Source organism: Aquarana catesbeiana, linkage group LG05, assembly GCF_042186555.1.
Source record: "Aquarana catesbeiana isolate 2022-GZ linkage group LG05, ASM4218655v1, whole genome shotgun sequence".
In the NCBI taxonomy this organism is placed as follows: domain Eukaryota; kingdom Metazoa; phylum Chordata; class Amphibia; order Anura; family Ranidae; genus Aquarana; species Aquarana catesbeiana.
In genome coordinates, this window is record NC_133328.1 from 13140635 (window position 1) to 13166907 (window position 26273).

Sequence of the window (26273 nt, forward strand, 5' to 3'; positions counted from 1 at the left end):
GAGGCCTCAGTTGGGCTAGCTGGAGGCCTGGAGTTTGCTGAATTTGTGGGGATGATGGATGCTTACTTTAGCATTAGAGGAAGCCCCAACATAGGTCTAGGCCAGTGATGGAAAAACTATGGCACGTGTGCCACAACTGGCACGCCAAGCCCTCTCTGTCGGCACCCCAGGGGAATCCCCCAGCCAGGCAGTCACTTGCACTGACGGTGCAGGCACGAAGGAGTCGGCTTCCTTCCTTGCATCAGTGCCAGGAGCGGCTGGATGGCGGCGATTCCTACAATACTCCCGGGGAGAGCTGGGCGATGAGGCCATGGAGAGGTAATGGTCAGGTAGGTGAGTGTAATGGTCAGGTAGGTTAGGTGAATGTAATGGTTAGGTGAGTGCATGTGTCAGGTAGGTGAGTGCATGTGTCAGGTAGGTGAGTGTAGTGGTCAGGTAGGTGAGTATAGTGGTCAGGTAGGTGAGTGTAGTGGTCAGGTAGGTGAGTGTAGTGGTCAGATAGGTGAGTGCATGTGTCAGGTAGGTCAGTGTATGTTGCACGGTGCATTCTGAGCACAATGCATTCCTGAACCCTGCATTCTGAGCGAATCTGGCAGAATCGTACGTTTTTGGTCCCTTAGGGCTTATTCAGAGGGATGATCAGTCCCATCCTCTGTACAGGGCCACTGGCAGGTTTAATTCTGTGTTGGCACTTTGAAAGAAATAAGTGAGTTTTACGTTGCGGTTTGGGAACTCGGGCTCAAAAAGGTTCGCCATCACTGGTCTAGGCTGTCCTCTGCTGTGGGCGGGAGGCTCCATCTTGGGGGAGCCTTTTATACCAATACAGCATTAATGCACTATTGTACTTCTTTTGCAAAAATAAAACAGCTTTCCATCTGATCTACACACACTTACCTCACTGTATTCATGGCTGTTTAAAAACACATTTCCATTACTTCTGCCTTACTTCCTGGACAAACTTTAGGTTATGAAACAGGAAGCAGTTGACCGGCTGAGCGTAGATGATGCAGAGTGTGTGCTAATGAGATCAGCTGGTCAATTCCTTCCTGTGTCATGACCTATAGTCTGTCCAGGAATGAAGGCAGAAGTAATGGAGCAGGGTTTATAAACAACTATGAGGAACGTGAGGTAAGTGTGTGTAGAATAAATGGAAAGCTGTTTTATTTTTGCAAAACAAGTACATTAATGCTATAATGGTACATAGGGGAGCTGGAATTCAGAAAAAAAGGTGAACTTAGGCTTTAACCACTTCAGACCCCGAAGATTTGGCTGCTGAATGACCAAGCCGTTTTTTGCGATTTGGCACTGCGTCACATTAACTGACAATTGCGCGGTCGTGCGACCTTGCACCCAAACAAAATTTATGTCCACAAATAGAGCTTTCTTTTGGTGGTATTTGATCACCTCTGCGGTTTTTATTTTTTGAGCGACAATTTTAACAAAAACACAATATTTTGTACTTTTTGCTATAATAAATAAACCCCAATTTTTTTTAAAAAAAAGCTAATTTTTTCCTCAGTTTAGGCCGATATGTATTCTTCTACATATTTTTGGTAATAAAAATCGCAATAAGCGTATATTGATTGGTTTGCGCAAAAGTTATAGCGTCTACAAAATAGGGGATAGCTTTATAGCATTTTTATTATTATTATTATTATTATTATTATTTTTTTACTAGTAATGGCGGCGATCTGCGATTTTTATCAGGACTGTGACATTATGGCGGACACATCGGACACTTTTGACACATTTTTGGGACCATTGTCATTTATACAGCGATCACTGCTATAAAAATGCACTGATTACTGTATAAATGTCACTGGCAGGGAAGGGGTTTACAGTAGGGGGCGATCAAGGGGTTAACTGTGTTTCCTGTGTGTGTTTCTAACTGTAGGGGGAGGGGACTGACTAGAGGAAGTGACGGAACGTGGTTCCCAGCTAATAGGAACTCACGATCTGTCATGCCTCACAGAAGAGAACAGGGATTTGTGTGTTTACACACACACGTCCCTGTTCTGCCCCTCGTGCCCGCGATCGCTCGTGGCCGGCAGTCATAGCGACTGTCGGCCACGAGCTTTGGCACCCCCCACTGTGCAGCGGGTGCGTGCCCGTGCCTGCTATCCCAATCCCGCGAGAAGACCCATAGCTACAACGGCTTGCAGGAAAATGACGGTGGCTGGCAAGCAAGCGGTTAAGATGAGATACTAACATTTTTTAATTTGAAGTGTTGGCCTATCGTTCATCCGTTATTCATGAACGCGCACACACTAGCAGTTTTAACAGTACCACTACTGATACAAAGTAAAGATACCTCTTTGCCTTCTTAGACAACTAGTAGGTTTGCATAAGTACATATACTGTATGTACAGCAGATGCAGGGCCAGGACAAGGGGTGGGCAGAAGGAGCATGTGCCCCAGGCATAGTGTTGATATGTGGAGGAGGGGTGCACTGGTACCCTCACCTGCACCGCTCTCCTGCACCTCACTGAGACATAGATGCTAAAGCAGTCCTCCTCAGCCTGATATCACTGATGCAGGGACATTTTTTCCTTCTAGTGACACGACTGACATAGCAACATTTTTTTTCATTTCAGTGACACCTTTGATGCAGGGATATTTTTTAATTCCAGTGACACCACTAACACAGTGTCAGGTTTTCCTTTCAGTTACACCACCGACTCAGGACATTTTTTCCTTTAGGTGACACCAGCGACACAGGGACATTTTTTTTGTTCCAGTGACCACTAATGCAGGGGCATTTTTTTTTCCAGTGACCACTGATGCAGGGACATTTTTTTTGTTCCAGTGACCACTAATGCAGGGGCATTTTTTTTTCCAGTGACCACTGATGCAGGGGCATTTTTTTTTCCAGTGACCACTGATGCAGGGACATTTTTTTTAATTCCAGTGACACCACCGACGTGTAGCCCCCTGGTCCTAAACTGGGGCTATCATGTAAATTTAGTTTTTGGCTGGGCTGTAGACAGCTCAGATTGATTGTACAGTTTATCTGGTCTTTCCCTAATTTCAATTAGGTTGTGCATTTCTCACTGTCGCCAGTAGGTGTCATTAGTACCACAGGCCAGTATAAGATAGATATTCTTCTTCCAGCCAGCCCAGTAGGAGGTTCTTGGCCACTGTTGCATTCTGGGAGAGGATATATATTTTTGGGCAGGGCCTTGTGCTCGCTCTCTTGCCTCAGGCCTTCCTGGCCTGAGGATGTGATGCTGAAGTGAGCTCTGCAAGTAAGCCCAGAAGCCTGTCTGGGGCCTACTAATTCTGAGGTGGTTCCTGGGCTGTCTAGACAAGAAGCCAAGTCAAATAGAGAAGACCCTGGGGAGGACCTTTGCTGGAGAGAGCCAAGATGAAGGCTGGTCTCTCAGGTTGGCCCTGGTGACTCTTTTTGGAGGACGCACCTGAATCTAAAACCTGCTTACAGTGTTGCCAGGCCAGCTTCAAGGTTCTGACGCTGTGAAGCTGGACCTTGTTCTACATCTGAAAACATGTTTGCAGTATCTCCGGGTCGGCTTAAAGGTTCTGGTACTGTGAAGCTGTCATTTTTCTGGATCCAAGGAGTCTGTAAGTGGTACTTCTGGTATCTGAGACCCCTAACCCTCTCTCCTACTGCCTTCTTTATGTTCCACAATAAAGCTTTGAAAAGATCAAAAGTGACTGGCGCCCAATTTTTGTTCAAAACTCTCCATTATAGCCCTGGGGTAAACACTAGCTTGCTCCCTGCCTATAGAAGACCCGGGAGGGTGCTACAGATGTAGGGACATTTTTTTTTTCTTGCAGTGACCACTAATGCAGGAACATTTATTTTTAATTCCAACAATTACCGGAACAGGAACATTTCTGTTGCCACTGTTAGCCCCATGTTTGTGCACCGATTGTAAACCCTTCAGTTCTCTGTGGTGTAGCACAACTATTGTTACTTTTTCAGACCATGGCACAAACATTGGATACTTTTGGGCACAGATCACTTCGCATGCGCTTCTATGAACCCCATCCCCTCCTCCACTTGAAAGACAGGGGGGGGGGGGTTTGATTTACCATCATTTTCCCTGGGCACAGCATGCATTTGTCCCAACACTGATCAGATGTAAATCATCCCTTTCTCCTGAATATGTGGCTTCCACACAGCCCAGTGTATAATTCTGCTCTCCAGACATAATGATATTGGCACGGGAGAGGCACCATTATATTGGCTGGACAGGAAATCAAATATTTCCGCATCAATTGTCCAAACTTACGAAGCCCCTAGAATCTGGAATTTCCAGCTTTGGCTTTTCTGGCATTCAAGAAGCCATTCGGTATCTGGAAACAATAAATGGCAGAGAATTCCTCCCATGGCCGGAAGGGATTTGTATTGAAATTATTTTACAGGATTTCTGCATCCCCATCCAGGAGAATTCATAGAGAAAGTGGAGGAAAATTCTCTCTTGAAAGGGACAGCGCCACCAATTACAGTATTATAGAAGACGATTCAGTAACTTTAACGGAATCATTTCAAGATACACTATATTGCCAAAAGTATTGGGTCGCCTGCCTTTACACGCACATAAACTTTAATGACATCCCAGTCTTAGTCCGTAGGGTTCAATATTGAGGTGGCCCTCCCTTTGCAGCTATAACACGAGAAGGCCTGGCTCGCAGTCTCTGCTCTCATTCAACACAAAGGTGTTCTATCAGGTTGAGCTCAGGACTCTGTGCAGGCCAGTCAAGTTCCTCCACCCCAAACTCGCTCATCCATGTCTTTATGGACCTTGCTTTGTGCACTGGTGCGCAGTCATGTTGGAATAGGAAGGGGCCATCCCAAACTGTTCCCACAAAGTTGGGAGCATGAAATTGTCCAAAATGTCTTGGTATGCTAACACCTTAGGAGTTTCCTTCACTGGAACTAAGGAGCCAAGCCCAACCCCTGAAAAACAACCCCACACCATAATCCCCCCCCCCCACCAAATGATTTGGATCAGTTCACAAAGCAAGGTCCATAAAGACATGGATGAGCGAGTTTGGGGTGGAGGAACTTGACTGGCCTGACCTCAACCCGATAGAGGGGTGAATTGGAGCAGAGACTGCAAGCCAGGCCTTCTCGTCCAACATGGACTACCTGAGCTCACAAATGCTCTTCTGGAAGAATGGTCAAACATTTCCGTAGACACACTCCTAAACCTTGTGGACAGCCTTGCCAGAAGAGTTGAAGCTGCTACAGTTGCAAAGGGTTGGGCCAACTCAATATTGAACCCTACGAACTAAGACTGCGATGCAATTAAAGTTCATGTGCGTGTAAAGGTAGGCGTCCCAATACTTTTGGCAATATAGTTTATGTCACAATATACAGTAACAATATTATTTTTTAGAAAAGCTCCACCTTTTATTGTTAGAAAAGCATTCTTGAGCTCCAGTCAGTGGTTTTTGCCTAGGTTAGGCAGAAAGGAGGATGCAATAGACCTTTAGGCTCGGTTCACACTGGTGCAACATAGGATCCGACTTGTCAGGCCCCAAGTCAGATGACATGTAAAATTCAATGTTTCCCTATGAGAGCTGTCTTGACTGAAACTACACAAGTCTGCACTACTTTGGTCCGACTCCAGAGTGTAAAAAGTTGTATAAAAGTCAGACTCCAAAGTTGCACTGAAAGTTGCCCAACTTTGGAGTCGGGCTAGTGTAAACCGAGCCTTAGAACCACTTTAATGGAGGGTGGGCAAACTGGTGCACTATTAACCAGGACCCCAAACTGTAAACGGCATGGGCTCCCCTCAAATCCTTGTCTGACCAAAACCTGAAGCTTATCTTGAATGTACTCCCTCTGGATCCCATACTTACCTTTACCACCATTCTTTTTTCTCCCTCGCCTTACTCCTTCCCCTTCCAACTCCCCAAGAGAACCTGTGTGTCCCATCTTACCCCTATTTGAGCCCTGCAGCCTTCGTCAGCCTGTAGGCAGGTGCAGTCAATTTTCTCCACTGCAGGGGGTGCTCTACTGCAGCAGAATGGCAGAGGGGAGAGGAAGTTCAGAGGACTTTAGTTCCTCTATGGTTTCTGGGGTTGTGGGGGAGCAGCTATCCGATTGGATGCCAGCGCCCCATCTATCCGAATGGAGGATGGGCAAACTGGTGCATTATTCACCAGGACCCCAAACTGTAAACGGCTTCGGCTCACCTCAAACCCTTGTTCGACCCAAACTTGAAGCTTATCTTTAATATACCACCTCTGGTGCCCATACTTCTCTTTACCACCACTCTTTTTTTATCCTTCCTCTCTCTGTAAAAATACCAGTCCTGTGGTTGACAGGCAAGAATGAGTCAAGTAGAGGTCATCATGAGCAATGCAGTAAGCACCCATAATGGACAACTAGACACTGGGCTCTAAAGACCTTTTAAATGGCACTAACCAATCACTGAATATGCAGGCATATAAGTGCATAAATTGGGCATATTAAAAAAACACCAGGACACAGCAGCTCACAATAACAGAGTCAGGGATCAGGCAATAGAAGGAACCAGATTGTAACAGATGACCAGCAGGAGGCTGCATGAGTCGAAAGATGGTCCACTCATCAGCAATCATGCAGTGAACAAATGACCAATGACTAGGAGGAAAGATTTCATACTACAGCCATAATGTTCTGCCTAAGCTTACTTTGACACTTTTTTTTTGGGCAACAAATTAACACCATTCATGGGCTGTACTTCCAAGTATGAGAAGCATGTGACCTTCTTTCATATGCCCAGGATGCTTAGAACTGAGCAGCCAATTGCCAGGTCTGAACATTGTCACATGTCTGGGAGAGAAGTTTATTAGCTCTGTGTAAGGTTTTACACAGACCCATTTGGAGCTTATACAATTATTAGAATCACGGATCCAACAAACAAATGGAGCAGCGAAGGTCAATATCAAGGAGTTAGGATGAAGTGGGCTAACAAGAGAACCTGTGTGTCCCATCTTACCCCTATTTGGGCCCTGCAGCCTCTGTCAGCCTGTAGGCAGATGCAGTCTATATTCTTGACTGCAGGGGGCGCTCAACCGCAGCTGTATGGTAGAGGGGAGAGGAAGTCGAGAGGAACTTAGTTCCCTTATGGTTCCTGGGGTTGCGAGGGAGCAGCTATCCGATTGGATGCTGATGTCCCATGTGATTTTGGTGGCCATCTTGGGTCAGGCAGAGTCCATTTGAGACCCTGGCTCCCGGGCATGGTATGCATCTTGCGAATGGCAGTGTAGGGACAAGATACCCATCTGTCAGGGCCATTGCTTAGTGTCAGGGAAATGTTCAGAAGGAGTAGGGAAAGTGCAGGGAGGGTCCTTCCTGGACCAGTCAGGCTGCATTCCGCTCCTTGAGACAGACGCTGTCGGCACCCCTCAGACTTCTGACTCCTGGCACATCGCTGTTACATCCTGTGAGTGGCCTTGGTTGGGTTTCCTTCCCGCTGGGCTTGTTGTGTATTGCTGGACTTCAGTTACAATATATTCCTGTTTCTGTATCAGTGTCTTCTGCCACCGCACCATGCTGCACCTGCCCACAAGCCTCTTTAGCGTTTAACAGTTCTGTAAATGTTGGGTATCTGTGGTTCCATTCTTCCACCCCCCAAGCTTCTGCTGAGTCCTGTAATAATATAAGGGTTGGAGAAAAAAATGTGGAACTTCCAAAAGGTCTGCAGAGGCTGTAGAACTAAAACAGATGGGAGGTAGGACATGCAGGTCACCTGAGAGGTTGTACTGTATCTTCTATTACAGGGTACTGGTGTTTTATATTTTTAGAGACCTGACAGGATCAAATTTCTCCAGAACAGGAAGTGAGGGGAAATCTTCTTATATGGGAAACTGTTCTGGTAACAACTGTAGAAAGGGAGCACCCTCTTGCTTCAAAGGGATTTCCTCTTACTTCCTCCTGTTCCTCCTAGATTAATTGAAGGAAAATCTCCTCAATGGGATAGAGAGCTAAAAAAAAAAATAAAAAGAAACTGACAGGGGCCTCAACTAGTGCTGATTTTGATTTGGGTTTGAGTTCGGTGCAAACCTAGTTTTGGATAGAATAAATAATGTTTGAGACTAGTGGTGAGCTTTGGTTTAGTCAGAACATATAATATGGCCAATGATGTTAAAAGTATATCCTTTGTGCACGTCAGGGGTCTCCAAACTGCAGACCTTTGCTTGCCCTTATCCTACCCTTGGGGCCACTATTCCATCCACTGACACCAACAATGGGGAATCATTCTTGTTGCTGACACCAATAATGGGACACTATTCCTCCAACTGACACCTTCAAAACGGCGCAATTGCTTCTATTGACACCAAAGATGGGGCACTAGTCCTCCCACTGACACCATCAAAACGGCGCAATTGCTTCTATTGACACCAATGATGGGGCACTAGTCCTCCCACTGACACCAAAAATATGGTGCTGTTTACTCCCACTGGACACCTGGACATTTTCTACCCCCAATGGCCCTAGTCCAACCCCCTCTAAAGTCTCGAGGACAGTAAACTGGCCCTTTGTTTAAAAAGTTTGGAGACCCCTGGTGTACATGCAACTGCCACGCCTGATTGACATGGCACTGACAACTTCCTTCCAGGTTCAGATGGAATCCCAACTTTTTCAGATGGGAACGAGGGACACCTATTGGCAAAAGTATGTAGGCATAGGACACACACCGCTGCCACGTCTCCTTAAGGGAGAATTATACAAAAAAATGATTAGTTAAACCCGCAAGTGCATTTTTTACCACTAATATTCCTTTATATTGGTTCTTGAAATTTGCACATGGAGCAATTTGGAAATTGGATAAAAGGTTTAGCTCTGGGAAACGCTTTTTGAAAGATAAAAAGTACATTTTAGATACAACTATATCGATCAGACCAAAATGAGGGACAAATGAGGAGGAAAGAGGGACAGAGGGACATTGTTCCAAATCAGGGACAGTCAGTCCCTCGCAATCAGGGACAGTTGGGAGCTAAGCCTAAACTCATCCCTAGTCTCAGCTATTCCCTATTCCATCCAAAACTAATACAAAAAAGCTTTGGCTTTGCATACACTTTAAGCCATGGAAATTACCTTTTGGAGATAAAAAGAGCTTCCAATTTTCATCTGCTAAGAAACAGTATTCAGAGCTCCTCTGTTTTTACCTAACAGTGAAAGACTCACTTTAATGAAGTTCCTTGGTTCTAAGTGTTCTACTAAGTGGGAGGAATCATGGCTTACCCAGAAAACAAAGCGTGATTATGGTCAGGCAGAGTTCACACGTTCAAAAGAGCAAGTTGGCAGGAACAGTTCCAGATGAAAAGGAAGTTCAGCTCCAACAGTTCAAAGACAGCTTTAGGAAATGTAATGTTTCCTCAGCGACCTCCAAGGGGCAATGTGGTTGACCACAAAGGAAGACAGGGCTCAGATTCAAGTGTCAGCCCGTGCTCGCAGGTTAAGGGAGGCACCTCAGAATGCCAAATAGCACTCCATGCCAAAACAAACTGTAAAAAAAAGAAGAAAAAGAAAGGAAAAGGTTACCCATGGACCATAACCGTCATTCTGCTCCTGGAAAGTTCTAAACACAACGTGCCAGGTATAAATCCCTCGAAACTCTTTAAGAAACAGCTTTAAACTAATAAGATTTTAAAATATTAATAATTTATAACCCACGGAGAGCAGAAAAAATAGACTAAATACTAAATGAAAGGTAGTTACTAAGCTCTAAAGGGGTCTGGAGTCAAAACCATAGGAGATTTTTAGGTAGCACTAATGGCAGATCTTCGGTGATTATTGATCTTCAGCTAACCAATAGTCCAAAGCACTCTTACATAGCAATACAATCGCAGGAACATTGGACTTTAGGTGTGCTTCAATACACAGGGTGTATAAAATACAGGCATCGAGTTGGTAAGTTTCAAATACAAACCGCTTTATTGCACAGGGCAACATGGGAAGGAGGGTGAGGTTATTCCCAGACATGCTTGATCTCGTAGTTCAGAATAGGTCTTAATATTTTTTGAATCTCCCATAAGTCTTCTATTGTACATTCTTAAAGTGGGCCATCCACTTCAGTGGCAGGGTCTGCTTATTCAGGTTGCCTAAATCCCTCCCCCTCAAATGTTGCATAACCATACCAGTGGGGTGAAAAATAGTATGCTTGCCTTTCCACAACTACCACCTTCAGCACCTTGGTGAGGGTTACGGCACTTTCAGAACCCCTTCCAGGGCTTCCAATGGCACACGCAGAATCCCTGCCAGAACTTCCATTGGTACCTAAAGAATCCTTGGCAGAACATCCAATGGCATTTTCAGAATCCCTGTCAGTATTTCAAATGGTACTTACAGAATCCCTACTAGAACTTCCAGGTATGGTGGAAGGGGGAAGTTTGGTGCTTTATATGAAGCACAAGCCATTGTGTAGCCATGTGCCCCCATCTCCATACATAATAAACTGAAAGGAGAAAAACTGTGACTTTAAATGAGGCACGTGTAAAACGGTTGGTAAAATGATTAGATGCATGAAACACATTTATTAATTCATGTCAAGTCAAGTCACAACATGATACAATGTATGCATAATGATGATGAAGAGCTGGTTTATATTTGAGTCCTCGTAAACAATTTGTAGACAAATCATTCATGATTGCAGAGAAATACATATATAAAAACATACCTATAAAGGCATGATTGCCATAAAATGCGTCCAAAAATCTCAACGGGTTTCGTAGAGTACGCTCCTCAGGAGCAGGTGCATAATACATAAATGCATATCTGTAAAAAATGTGTGGACATCAATTGTTTGATGGTTAACCAAAACTGGGGGAGGGGGGAGGGAAAATACCCACTGTAAAAGTTGAAAGTCCCCTCCCCAATTTACTCATAGGTCAGCTCAAAGTTCAGCATGCGGTGCTATGGACTGAGGGTTATCGGGGGCATCTGTACCGGTAGCTGTGGCAGTATTATCCGTGACCAGCGAGGCACAAATTAATAGACTTCAAAAGAATTAGAGACCTTGATGTCATAGTTGATATTGATGCAACTAGCAATTCCAAAGATGGTCTTCGGCACCTCCTCTTCCCAGAGTGCAGACTTTGGTGTGACCGGCCTGGCGTCGTGGCAGAATTTTGGCTATGCCCAGAAATAAAGCTGTCCGTCTGTAAGTGTGAGTTACTGTTGAGCTCAGACACTATGTTTGTGTTGCCAAAAAACTTGGCATTGTTCCAAGCGCCCACGGAGCCATCCATGGTCTGATACCTGAGCTTGATACTCACACTGCTTGCTGAATTATCGTCATCGATGAGAGTGTCTTTTACTTCCAGCTGAGCCTCTTCCACCACTTTCTGGAGGACCATGCGGAATTTTCCAATACGTCTGTTTGTGAAGACTTTGCTGTAGTTAAACACTTGTATTTCCAGCATCTCGTTACCGTCTATGTTACTTGCAATTTGCCTACAGAAAGTCACATGGCCCTTGCTGCTCTTCAGCCAATGAGGAATGAGAGACCCAGTAGAAGCTCAGCTCTCATGCACATTGCTGGATTAAGATGGGGTTCAGATTAATATAGGGGGGGGGGCTGCTACACAGAGAAGGTTTTTGGTAAAAAAAACCCCTTGAGCCTTTAAAACCACTTTGTGCTGTAAACTTTAAAGTGACTGAGCAAGAGCTAGAATACTAAAACCTGTTGTTGCTGACCTGGATTACCTGACTATTCTCTTCTCTTCTGGTTTCTTCGTTTGCTAACCTAGACGACTGTCAGACTACCCTTTGCTTGCCATCTGCCAAGACTTCTGCCTAAACTTACATAATTACATGCAGTTAAACCAACAAAGAAAATAATAAAAACACGCACAAATCGAAAACTTCTATATACACAATCCTAAAACTCCAATAACGCATGGTCCAACTTACTCCAGCAGGGGAAAAAATCCTTCCTGATCCCACAACAGGCAATCGGATATTCCCTGGATCAGTGAATAACTTCACACTAAGTTCACTATATGGACCACTTATGTATTTATACATGTTGATCATATCCCCCCTTCATCTCCTTTTCTCAAGAGTGAATAAATTCAGTTCCTCTAATCTTTCCTCATAGCTGAGCTCCTCCATGCCTCTTATCAGTTTGGTTGCCCTTCTCTGCATTTTCTCTAGTTCCCCTGATATCCTTTTTGTGAACAGGAGCCCAAAACTGAACTGAAAATTTCAGATGAGGTCTTGCTAATGATTTGTACAGGGACACAATATTCTCTCTCTCTCTCTCTCTCTCTCTCTCTCTCTCTCTCTTTTTTAGTAAAAGAAAAGATTTTGCTTGCATTGACTACTCTTTTCTCTCCAGCCTAGTTTACCGCCTACTGGTTGCCAACCCGAACTGTCTGACTTCTCTTAGCTTGATGTCTGCCAAGGACCCAAGACCCTTGTAGCTGCTAGCCCTTAGTGAGGCAAACCCAGGGGCTGTGACCTAGTGCCAGTTCCAGCTAAAAGTTCTTGGGACAACTAGGGTGTATGGACTACCTCTATCACTGGGAGCTCTGGTGAAGATCAACTGGTACTTGGAGATTAGGTCACCTGCTAGATGATCCTACACTGTTCTGCAGCATCTTCTTCTGGGATCTTCTGAGATCTGGGTTACTTAGCATTACCAAGGATCTTCTTCGCGGGCGATAATGAAGTCAGGAACATCACCCTCTGAACTATGGAAGCCCCCCCCCCCCCGGGTACATTTATGCGGTGGTTTAGGGAGGGGTCACCTTGAAGAAATGGAATTGCCACTGAGCTGGAGGGTTCACTGTATCACAGACTATGCTGGCTGGATCTTGCAGAGCATTGGCTCCTTGGCAACTAAGGTTCAAGTGGTATCTCAAGCTTTATAATTCACATCAGGACAACATGAAAAGGTTCCTTTGTATACTACCCACTCAATCAGTCACTCACCACATCTCCATATGATGACAGTCACAGGTTGTTTCCTGTGTAGGCCTTACACTGTCTTCTCCAGCAACCTATAAATACCTTCCAGGAGGGGAGATCCCTGTGTCATTTCCATCCATGGGCCCCAGGGCTGGGAAGAGAGACAGAACTACCTATAAGACAATCCCATGAGAGAAGGGGCAGAACTGCTAGCATTCAGATATACAGTTCTCACAGAATGTGTCACCAGGCCCCCCTACGCCTGCTGATTGGCCAAACCAATAAACATCCACAACACAAAATTATGACTCTCTAGCACACCCTGCTGGAGTTGGCTCAAACAGTATATGGTAGAAAGAATAAACTAAGTGCTTAGAAATCACTCCTGTTCAGGCACAGTCATGACTGCATCTAATCGGATGCAGTCACTGTTTAGCCAATTATTTTCCACCTGGCTTAAAATTCAAATTTCAGACAAAACAGGGAAATTGTATGTGTATTGCCAGCTTTAGGCTGATGTTAGCTACAGAATTGCAAAAAAATACTACATCCCTATAATCATAGCAATGCAAATACAAACATTCTCAAAGATCTCTTTGCTTGTCACCACATAGAAGTTCTAATCTCTACTGAATCTTTTTTTCGTAGGCTCTGGTTGGGTTGGTTAAAGTAGAATTTCAGGCTAAATCTAACTAGCCTTGAAATGTTTACTGCCCCCTTCTAACACCTATGCTGACTAACCTGTGTAAGAAAGATGTATATACTTACCTATTTTCCACCCAATTCGGTCTGGGTATGTGTGTAGGCAGGTTGCCTACATGAGTATGGTTTTACTTAGTGGCTAGCCCAGGCTGAGGGGGGACAGAGTCTATGTGTGTGGTATGATTCCAAGACTTTTTGGATCCAGCCCACCCACCAGTAGTATAAACATGGGGGAAGGCTGAGTTTGGGGTCTTCAGATGGGCCACATAGGGAAGGACAGACCATAAGTACTGAGGCGGAGGACTGCTGCACCTTGGAGTCCATCTGAGGCTCTGGAGATCCAGAGATCAACTAGCACTTGGAGGATGCCAATATGGACTGAGGCTCTGGGGATCCAGTGATCAACTAGCACTTGGAGGATGCCAATATGGACTGAGGCTCTGGGGATCCAGTGATCAACTAGCACTTGGAGGATGCCAATATGGGCTGAGGTTCTGGGGATCCAGTGATCAACTAGCACTTGGAGGATGCCAATATGGACTGAGGCTCTGGGGATCCAGTGATCAACTAGCACTTGGAGGATGCCAATATGGACTGAGGTTCTGGGGATCCAGTGATCAACTAGCACTTGGAGGATGCCAATATGGACTGAGGCTCTGGGGATCCAGTGATCAACTAGCACTTGGAGGATGCCAATATGGGCTGAGGTTCTGGGGATCCAGTGATCAACTAGCACTTGGAGGATGCCAATATGGACTGAGGCTCTGGGGATCCAGTGATCAACTAGCACTTGGAGGATGCCAATATGGACTGAGGTTCTGGGGATCCAGTGATCAACTAGCACTTGGAGGATGCCAATATGGACTGAGGCTCTGGGGATCCAGTATACCTGGGCAGCCAATCAGTTGTAGTTAGGGTCAGGATATGGACATTGTTCATATTGAACTGTTCCCTGCAAGCATCGCGACGCATGGGGACGGAGCCTGGTGCCAAATTCAAAAGGTGAAAAAAACATAATACATACAGTACACTGTAATCTTACAGATTACATTACTATATCAAATAATTTCACCTCCCTTTTGTACCTAATGCTTTGTCCAGTGCCCTGCATGCAGTTTTATATTATATATACTGTTCTTTCTGCCTGGAAACTTGAGAATGTCCATGGCAACCAAAAAGTAAACCAGCTAGAAAACAGGGATAGTAAATTAAAACACTTGCAGAATTGAGCGATAGTGATTCATGGGGAAATTCATCATCAAACACTGAAAGTAACGACAGCGACAATTCTGCATCTGAGCAAATTTCAGTGTTTTTGATTTGATTACATTATTGAATACATTTTATTATATTATTAATATATTATTGTTTGTTATAATTATTTAGAGTTATTTATTATATTATAATTTATGATTTTGTGTTTCAAACTTTATCATACCCGGGATGTCTACTAGATTCTGAGTTTTTCCTAAGAAATACAGGCCTATAATATAAAACGCCAAATTTCCATGCAAAATAATGTACCGCTTTGAGACACAAAAATCTGACATAATCATACCGCCAGGGAGGTTAAGTAAAAGTTGCATCAACTGCTCTAAGCCTGGTCTGAAGTTATTTAAAAGGGTACATATTGGTTCTGGCACATTCAAAAGAATAGTAGTAAGGTACATGTGGGTTATAAAGCGACGCTACAACAAAACCCTATGATTAAGCCCCGGTGTGTGGGGTGAAACATGTCAAGGGGCATTGTCTGAGGTGCACCATTGACTGATGCTTTCACATGTATACCTTCCTACTAGGATTGAGCTATGGCAAGTGGTGGTTTCAAGCTAAAATGTTCATTGCTCGCTGAATGAATTTTTCTTACGCTACTATCCTGAGTACCAATGGGGCTCCACAACTCAGCCTGGAGCAGTACCACCAAGTACTTATGGCTTTATTGAAAGCAACAACAAAGGGTCTACCTGGCAATTCAAGCAGGAAGGAGTATTGCAATTGCCATGGGTAACCAAGAACTAGTGCAAAGTACATTGCAGCCAGTTCTGAAGCATGGTAACTGGTATAGGTGACGGGTCCTTGGGTAGTGAGGGGGTTGGTGTTCTGGCTCTCTCCCCAGTGGTCAGTTTCCAGTAGCAACTAGAACTGAACCCACGTTATGGAGATCCATGACCTGGTCACAAGGCACAGGAAGGAAATGCATGTATGATGTCCACGCTAGGTTTATGGCAAGACCCCATTCTGTTAATGAGAGTCAGGTGACAGAGGTAAACTGGACTGGTGGAGAGGACTCAGGCACAGTGGCATCCCTCCTAATGCAACATACATCAAGTTACAGTGTGTAGTGACAGGGGACGTTACTTCTCAGAGGAACTCTCTAACTTTTATTGCTGCACACAGTAGAGCTCATCTTTAAGTCAGGGAACTGCCTTAATGTTAGACTTCACATGACCAGAAAAGATACCCCCACATGCAGGGCAAGTTGGCACCCCCCCCCACCCACCCACACAACTTGGCCATGGCTGTAGTTAGCTAGTTAGAACGTGTCCAGGCTTGCCCAGACACCTGGTACGTGACTGCTGTGCAGAGCTTCGGACTGGTCCCTGCTCAGGTCCTGTCGCTAGACTGGCTGGAATCCTGATAAGGTGTTAATATAATAGCCAAAAAACCCAGAAGCCTGCCAGAACTCCACGTGGTCTGCTAATCTGCTGCTGTTGCTATGGCTCAAGAGATCTTGCCATGGAAGAAGCCCATTCCCATCCTGGATACAGGCAATGTCTACCAACCCATTGCTGGAGTGGCCCATTGCCAAGTCAAAGATCTTGATGGGTTTCGATTTGACTGCCGGAGACTTTGCTACTTGGGCAAGATGCTACATGTGTGGAGAACTACTCTTTCAGAGCCTGGAGGGGTCCAAGGAGCCTTGTGACCTTAGGCTAGGTGGACTACCTACACCTCGGTTGATCCCTGCTGCTTCCGTCCTGTCAACTGCCTCCGAGGACCCAAGTCCACCCGTTTCGGGATGCACCATCATCGGTCAAGACCCGCCTGGATTGGCCTCCCTCAAGGGATCTGTGGTCGAGCTGCTGACCACTATACCTGCTGCAGGAGAGCTACCCATCTGGGATCCTGCTTCTGTGACCACCTGCCCTCAGGAATCGGCAGACTTTCAAGTCTGTGGGAACCCACATGTAGGATATGAAGCAAAGCTACAACAAAGGTCTACTCGGCAAGTCAAGCAGGAAGGAATAATGCAGTTGCTGTGGGTAACCAAGAATCAGCGTAAGGTACATTGCAGAGTGAAGCGTGTTACCTGGTATAAGTGACAGGTCCTCTGGTAGCGAGGGGGTCTGTGTTTCGGCTCCCTCCTCAGCAGGTGGTTTCCAGTAGTAATCAGACCTAAACCTGCGTTATGGAGATTCGTGACCTGGTCACAGGGTACGAGGGCGAGTTGGCACCCTCCCACATGTGCAACTGCCACCATTTTGTTCTACAGGGTGTCTGCTTTAAAAAAAAATAGAATTGTGCGGGGGCTTTAAGTAATTTTCTAGCAAAAAAAATCCACATATTCGGCAAAATAAAGTTAGAATTTGTGGCAAATGCTTGTGACATTAGTCCAATCAATCTTTTATAACTAGACTCCATAATGTTTCTATGTTTATCATCATAATAAAGGAATAAAATATCACAGTTTAGATCCGTCATATAAATTTGGTGAATTTGCTGAAAACGATACCACGACCGGATCTTTTTCCTTTAATAAACTGCTATAAAATGAAGGGGAAAAAAAGGCAATAGATCATCATTGTACGTTACAATTATTATAAACTGAAAGCAATAAGCATCATTCAAAATGATTGCGGCCTCATTAAAAAAAAAAAAAAAGAATCTCTGTAGCACCACTACACTGAGGAACAATGGTAGGATGAGGCTGGCCGGTGATAGCGGAGGGGAAGGCTTTGTCTGTTTCGAGTTACGTTCGTTGGTTCTAACATGCCGGCGTGCTGGAGATTTATGGCCTGTTTGTGAGGCTTTGCTCAGCAAATTCTACATAATTGTTAGCACAGCATATAAATTCCGAGCTGGATGTCTTGGCCAGGGTTTCAGCCTTTCATGGTAAAGATTTTTTAAGGTCATGAAGTGTATATTTTTCCAGGTAACTAATCTTCATATGTCCATTATCGCAGCCTCCCTCTCCCAGAACGACCCCCACCCAAACTTCTCTGCCAACCAGAACCCTCCTCCACCATCTTGGCCAAGACAAAGAAAGATGATTTCACCTGGAAGGGTAGGCTGCTAAATCATCTGAGCACCTGTCTCCTGGTGGAATGTTTAAGTCCGCCTCGTAATTCTGGTCTTTGTTGGGTGGGGAGGAGGGAGTGAAGGAAGTTTGAGGTAAAGATGAGGAAAAATGTCACTGACATAAATCCTTGATGGATCTGGGACACAAGTTGGACCACCTGTTTGAGGCTCCTTCCAATGATGGAGTTTAAGACATATTGCGCATTCATCTGAAAAGATTTATTAGTGGAAAGCTGAATTACATCTACACTCACCGGCCACTTTATCAGATACACCTTGCTAGTAGTGGGCTGGACCCCCATTTTGCTTTCATCCTTTGTGGCATAGATTCAACAAGGTGTTGGAAACGTTCCTCAGAGATTTTGGTCCATAGTGACATGATAGCTTTACGTAGTTGCTGCAGATTTGTCAGCCGTTCATCCATGATGTGAATCTCCCGTTCCACTACGTCCCAAAGGTGCTCTATTGGATTGAGATATGGTGACTGAGGAGGCCATTGGAGTACAATAACCTCATTGTCCATGTTCAAGAAACCAGTGGTGAGAGGATTGGAGCTTTGTGACATGGAACATTATCCTGCTGGAAGGAGCCATCAGAAGACGGGTACACTGTAGTCATAAAGGGATGGACATGGTCAGCAACAATACTCGGGTAGACCGTGGCGTTTAAACGATGCTCATTTGGTACTAAGGGGCCCAAAGTGTGCCAAGAAAATATCCCCCACACCATTACACCACCAGCCTGAACCGGTGATACAAGGCAGGATGGATCCATGCTTTCATGTTGTTTATGCCAAATTCTGACCCCACCATCTGAAATCGAGACTCATCAGACCAGGCAACGTTTTTCCAATCTTCTATTGTCCAATTTTGGTGATCCTGTGTGAATTGTAGCCTCACTTTCCTGTTCTTAGTAGACAGGAGTGGCACCCGGTGTGGTCTTCTGCCGCTGTAGCCCATTTGCTTCCACTGGCAGGTCCTGTGGTGGTTCACAAGCTGTCCTGTTCCTCTGGGGACCATGGGAAAACTTTTCATACAGTGAGAGCTGGTAGAAACACCCGTTCCCTGATCCCTCCTGCGACTGACCCCCGAAGCGGCATGTATTACACCACTTGTGGGATCAAAGTTGTCATTCCTCGGTTAGTGTAGTCGAGGATGCAGCTATTGCTATCTGTGCTTAAATAGCTGCATTGGAGTGCAAGGGTGACATTGGAGGTCTAATAGACCCACAATGTCTCCATAAAGAAGACCTGTCACCTGCCAATGCTATCATATAGGGGGTTTGTTACAGGCCCCTTGCGATAGCAATAAGGATTAAAAAAAAAGTGTAAATAATTTCAGAAATTCGAAAATTTGAAATTAGGAAATTCAAATATTCGAAATTTCATAAATTTACAAATTAAAAAAATTTGGAAATTTGAAAATCCAAAAATAAGAATGAAAATCTGAAAATTCAAAACAATGAAAATCTGAAAATTCGAAAACCCGAAAATCTGGAAAAATAACTAACTAATAATAAATATTCAATTATAGGTATTGGAATTTCCTTTAAAATTTGGCTGTTAGTGAACGTTATGAATACAAATTTATCCAAAGTTCCGAATTATCTGAAATAACGAATGCCGTATCAAAATGAATGAAACGTAACAATCTAATAATAATAAATCACAATAATAATAATAATAAAACCTTTTTATTATCATTTATTATTAATTTGTTCCATTCTATTAGTTTAGACGCGGCATTCGTTATTTCGGATAATTCGTAACTTCAGATAAATTTGTATTCGTTATGTTCAAAAACAGCCAAATTTGAAAGGAAATTCTAATACCTATAATTTAATAGTTAGTTATTATTAGTTAGTTATTATTTCAAATTTTACTGATTTTCTTTCTTTTTATCAGATTTTCAAATTTTCCAATTTTCCAATTTTGAATTTTCAGATTTTCGAATTTCTGAATTTCCGAATTTTCGGGATTCCCTAAACAGTGCAAGTTTAGGAGATATTCACAGTACCTACAGGTAAGATTTATTATAGGCTCACCTGTAGGTAAAGGTGGTAAAACAGACTTTACTACCACTTTAAGGCTTGAAATGTTTGGTATTTATTTACTCAACGCAACCCAATCTTTTATAATTTTCGAAAAAATTGGTAAACATAATATTGTTTGTCTACACTAAAACTATTTTTATTATTTTTTGCTGAAAATATGCAATTGTTAAATAGGAAAATATCATGTGACATAAAAAAATAGAAGAATTGCAACTACCACCATATTATTCTCCAGGGTGTTTGCTTTCAGAAAATATACACTTTTTTTTGGGGGGGGGGCTTACAGAAATTTTTAGCAAAAAATGCAGATCTTAACGTGTGCAAAAATTTAAAAAATTGCCCCAGTAGGCAAGTAGTTAAATAGTTTCTTCACCAGTGGCGGCCGGTGCTCCATTTTTTGGGGGGCAAACAAACCACCCGCCACTCCCTGCGTCTCCTCCTCTGTGTCTTCTGCTCGGTGTCTCCTCCTCTGTGTCTCCTGCTCGGTGTCTCCTCCTCCGTATTTCCTGCTCGGTGTCTTCTCCTCTGTGTCTCCTGCTCGGCATCTCCTCCTCTGTGTCTCCTGCTCGGTGTCTCCTCCTCTGTGTCTCCTGCTCGGCATCTCCTCCTCGGTGTCTCCAGCTCGGCATCTCCTCCTCTGTGTCTCCTGCTCGGCGTCTCCTCCTCCGTTTCTCCTGCTCGGCTTCTCCTCCTCGGTGTCTCCTGCTCAGTGTCTCCTCCTTGGTGTCTCCTGCTCGGCGTCACCTCCTCCGTGTCTCCTGCTCAGTGTCTCCTCGGTGTCTCCTGCTCGGCGTCTCCTCCTCCGTGTCTCCTGCTCGGCGTCTCCTCCTCCGTTTCTCCTGCTCGGCGTCTCCTCCTCCGTGTCTCCTGCTCGACATCCCCTCCTCGGTGTCTTCTACTCGACGTCCCCTCCCCGGTGTCTTCTACTCGACGTCTCCTTCTCTGTGTCTCCTGCTCGGCTTCTCCTCCTCGGTGTCTCCGGCTCGGTGTCTCAGTGTCTCCTGCTCAGCGTCTCCTCCTCGGTGTCTCCTGCTCGGCATCTCCTCCTCAGTGTCTCCTCCTCCGTGTCTCCTGCTCGACGTCCCCTCCTCGGTGTCTCCTACTCGGCGTCTCCTTCTCCGTGTCTTCTGCTCGTCATCTCCTCCTCAGTGTCTCCTCCGTGTCTCCTGCTCGGCGTCTCCTCCTCCGTGTCTCCTGCTTGACGTCTCCTCCTCGGTGTCTTCTACTCGATGTCTCCTTCTCTGTGTCTCCTGCTCGGCATCTCCTCCTCAGTGTCTCCTCCGTGTCTCCTGCTCAGCATCTCCTCCTCGGTGTCTCCTGCTCAGCATCTCCTCCGTGTCTCCTGCTCGGCATCTCCTGCTCTGTGTCTCCTGCTCAGCGTCTCCTCCGTGTCTCCTGCTTGGCTCGAATAGTTTTCCAATTTCCTAACAGAACAAAATAGAAAATAAAAGAACAGAATAGACGAGAATATAATAGAAACAAATAGAATAACATAGAAAGAATATAAGCATCTGTAAATTTCAAATAGTATAAATTTGAATTTGAATACATAAGAAAAGAATAGAATAGCCTATAATAGAATAGAAAAGAAAAGAATTTAAAAAAACAATAGAATGGAATAGAAAGAATATCACTATTTCCCAAAATTCAAATAGAATCAATTCAAATTTGAATAGAATAGAAAATAATAGATTAGCATAGAATAGAAAATAACAGAATAGTATAGAAAAAAACAATAGAATAGAAAGAATATAACCATCTTCTGAATTTAAAATAGAATAGAATAGAAAAGGATTGAAAATAAAATAGAATAGAAAAGAATAGAATAGAATAAACACATAAAAAAGGAGTATCATAAAAAAAAAACAATAGAATAGAAAGAATATAACCATCTTCCGAATTTCGAATAGAATAGAAAAGAATTGAAAATAAAATAGAATAGAAAAGAATAGAATAGTATAAACACATAAAAAAGGAGTATAATAAAAAAAAACAATATAATAGATTAGAATAGAAAGAATATAACCATTTTCCAAACTTCATATAGAACCAATTCAAATTTGAATAGAATAGAAAAGAATAGACTAGAATAGGAAGATGGTTTCATTCATTCTTTTCTATTCTGATGTTTTTCTATACTATTGCGATATTTTCTATTCTATTCTACTCTATTCTTTTCTATTCTATTCACATTTGAATTGACTCTATTTGAATTTTGTAAAATAGTTATTATTTCTATCCTATTTTAATTTCAGAAGATGGTTATAATCTTTATATTTTATTCCTTTTCTTTTTTTTAGTCTATTCTATTCCTTTCTATTCTATTCTATTCCATTCTTTATTTTCTATCCTATTTTGTTCTGTTTTACTCTATTACATTCTTTTTATTTTCTGTTATATTCTTTTCTATTTTATTCTATTTTTTCTTCTATTCCTATATTTTCTATTCTATTTTATTCTCTTTGGAAATTGTTTTTTTGGAGAGATTAAAATGAACCAAGAGGATTAGGACACAAGTAGTGGAAGAATATGAATTAGTGGCAAGACAGGTATAAAATGAAGGTATTGAATAAAGATTTTAAAATATTTAGGTGTTGAGATACTAGATAACAAAAGAAATAAAACATAAATAAAACTGTAATAATGCCACTATGATGTGAAGGAGTCAGCCGGATGAACGAAAAGATAAGGAAGAATCTCGATAGTCGTAGCTGAAGTGGTAAAAAAAATAAAAATAAAAAAATAAATAAAAAAGGAAATTGGGTTTTCAAATTTGAACAATTTTCAGATTTGAAATTTGTATCAAATCCGTTGGTTTTCGAAATTCGAATAGTTTCCATTCGAATTTGATAAAAAATTTCAAATTTGAAAATTGTTCAAATTTGAAATCTCTTCGAATTTGAAAAAACTTTCAAATTTGAAAACTCTTCCAAAATTGATTTGCAAACTTTTCGAATCGATCCAAATTCGGATCGATTTGAAAATGAACGAAACAAATTTGACTAAACGAATTTATGTAAATACGGAATCGAAACGAAAAACAAATTTTTTCATTCTGCACGTGTTCTACCAGTACATCTGACTGGGTTTTTCCAGCAGCTATTGTTTGTTTTCTTCTCCACTTTTATATATATATATATATATATGTGTGTGTGTGTATATATTGAAAAATAATAATACAAAATGTACGCGTTGCAACAACACACAAGTATGACTGAGCCCTCGGACTTTGGAAAATGACAACAACCCTCTAAGGCTCCATTCACACTAGCGCGTTTTTTGATGCATTTTGCATTTTGCAGAAATGCACGGGAATTTTTTAACATGGGTTCCTATGGAACATGTTCACATCAATGCTTTTTTGTTTCTCTGCATTTTTGGAAAGGGTCGGGGACTTTTTTTCATGCAAAAAGCAGCGTTTTGCATGTAATGGATTTCAATGGACAAGCATCAAAAACGCAAGTGCACCGTTTTTGCAGCGTTTTTGCAGCGTTTTTGATGCGTTTTTGATGTGTTTTTGCCGTTTTTTTTTTTTTTTTAATTTTTTTAAAATTTTTTTTAGACTGTAAAAAAAAACTGTAAAAAAAAAAAACGCAAAACGCAAATCGCGGCAAAAACGCCGCAAAAACGCCGCAAAAACGCTGCTCAAAAACGTGGCAAGCATGAAAAAAAAACCTCCAAAAACGCTCAAAAGCAACATGCATAGGTGTGAATCGAGCCTAAAAGTGGAACACCTGAAAATTTACAAAAAGTCCAGGAAAATAAATCCCGTTCCATGTTATCCCAGTGATTTTTTTTTTTCTTTTTTCCACCAATTAAATTGCATGAAACTGCCAGGTGCCGATTCCGGCGCAATTAAGAGATTTAGAGGGCGCGCTTACATCGCCTCGGCCAGTTTCACTAAATTAACAGCTGATAAAATATCCTTTTAAAATTGCAGTAAATTCTCCGAGAACTCACACAGGTTCCAGCAATCCCGGGATCTGCTAATTGCCGCACTTGTCTTCTCCTGCCAGTTGACTCATCAGTAACACTAATTTGGCCCGAAGACACAAACTAATTATTTTATTTTTTTTGAGCCGGCAAAGGAAACGTCGAATCTCCTTTTTTTTTTTACATAATAGGGAGGCTTTGTGATTTAAAATTCAATAAACTTGGGAGACTGGCATAATTATTGGGATAATATTTCCTTCCTGGCTTTTGGGGAGTGCCGGTGATTTTGAGGGTTTGGGACAGCTGGTCCCGCGATGGTGTCAGTAAAAATGGAAATAAATTGGCAGTAAAGTTGTCTTCAAAGACCCAAACTTAGAAAGTCTGTTTTTAATTTGGTTGTAAGCAGGAAACCTGTTTAAAAATGTATGTATATTCCCAAATAAATTATAGCGCACCACCTCTCAATGCCTTACAACTTTACCTGCTGCGCCACAGATATCTATGTATATTAAATTAAATTAAAATTTTGAATTCTATTTTTTTTTTAAATAAATGAAAGAAATTTCAACTGCTCCAACTTTAAGCACAAATTTATCATCCCGAGTGTACCTGTTCAAATATAATAAAACAATATTTTTAATACTATTAAAAAAAACCCAATATAATGAAACAATATTTTTGATAAAATAAAGAATATTAAATAAAATAAAAATAAAAATTTTGAATTAATATTTTTTTAAAAAATAAATGAAAGAAATATTAACTGATCCAACTTTAAGCACAAAATTATCATCCCGAGTGTACCTGTTCAAATATAATTAAACAATATTTTTAATACTATTAAACAAAACCCAATATAATAAAACAATATTTTTAATAATATTAAACAATATTAAATAAAATTAAATTAAAAATTAGAATTATTTAAAAATAAATTAAAATAAATTAAAGAAATTTCAACTGCTCCAACTTTAAGCACAAAATTATCATCCTGAGTGTACCTGTTCCAATATAATAAAAAAAATATATTTTTAATACTATTAAACAATACCCAATATAATAAAACAATATTTTCTAATAATATTAAAGAATATTAAATAAAATTAAATTAAACATTTTGAATTAATATTTTTAAAAAAAAATAAATTAAAGAAATTTTAACTGCTCCAACTTTAAGCACAAAATTATCATCCCAAGTGTACCTGTTCAAATATAATAAAACAATATTTTTAATACTATTAAACAAAACCCAATATAATAAAACAATATTTTTAATAATATTAAACAATATTAAATAAAATAAAATTAAAAATTAGAATTCATTTAAAAAAAAATTAAAGAAATTTCAACTGCTACAACTTTAAGCACAAAATTATCATCCCGAGTGTACCTGTTCAAATATAATAAAACAATATTTTTAATAATATTAAACAATATTAAATTAAATTAAAAATTAGAATTAATTTTTTTTAAAAATAAATTAAAGAAATTTCAACTGCTCCAACTTTAAGCACATCATCCCGAGTGTACCTGTTCAAATATAATAAAACAAAATTTTTAATAATATTAAACAATATTAAATTAAATTAAAAATTAGAATTAATTTTTTTTTAAAATAAATTAAAGAAATTTCAACTGCTCCAACTTTAAGCACAAAATTATCATCCCGAGTGTACCTGTTACAATATGATAAAACAATATTTCTAATAATATTAAACAATATTTTAAATAATATTAAACAATATTAAATAAAATTAAACATTTTAATATTTTTTTTTAAATAAATAAAAGAAATTTAAATTGCTCCAACTTTAAGCACAAAACTATCATCCTGAGTGTACCTGTTCCAATATAATAAAACAATCTTTTTAATAATATTAAACAATAGTTTAAATAATATTAAACAATATTAAATAAAATTAAACATTTTAATATTTTTTTTTTAATAAATGAAAGAAATTTAAATTGCTCCAACTTTAAGCACAAAATTATCATCCCAAATGTACCTGTTCCAATATAATAAAACAATATTTTTAATACTATTATACAATAGTAAATAAAATAAAATATTTAAATTAAATTTTTTTTAAATAAATGAAAGAAATTTCAACTGCTCCAACTTTAAGCATAAAATTACCATCCCAAGTGTACCTGTTCCAATATAATAAAACAATATTTTAAATAATATTAAAAAATATTAAATAAAATAAAAACATTTGAATTACATTTTTTTTTAAACAAATGAAAGAAATTTCAACTGCTCTAACTTTAAGCACAAAATTACTATCCCAAGTGCACCTGTTCCAATATAATAAAACAATATTTTAAATAATATTAAACAATATTAAATAAAATAAAATTAAAAATTTGAATTTTTTTTTAAATAAATGAAAAAAATTTCAACTGATCCAACTTT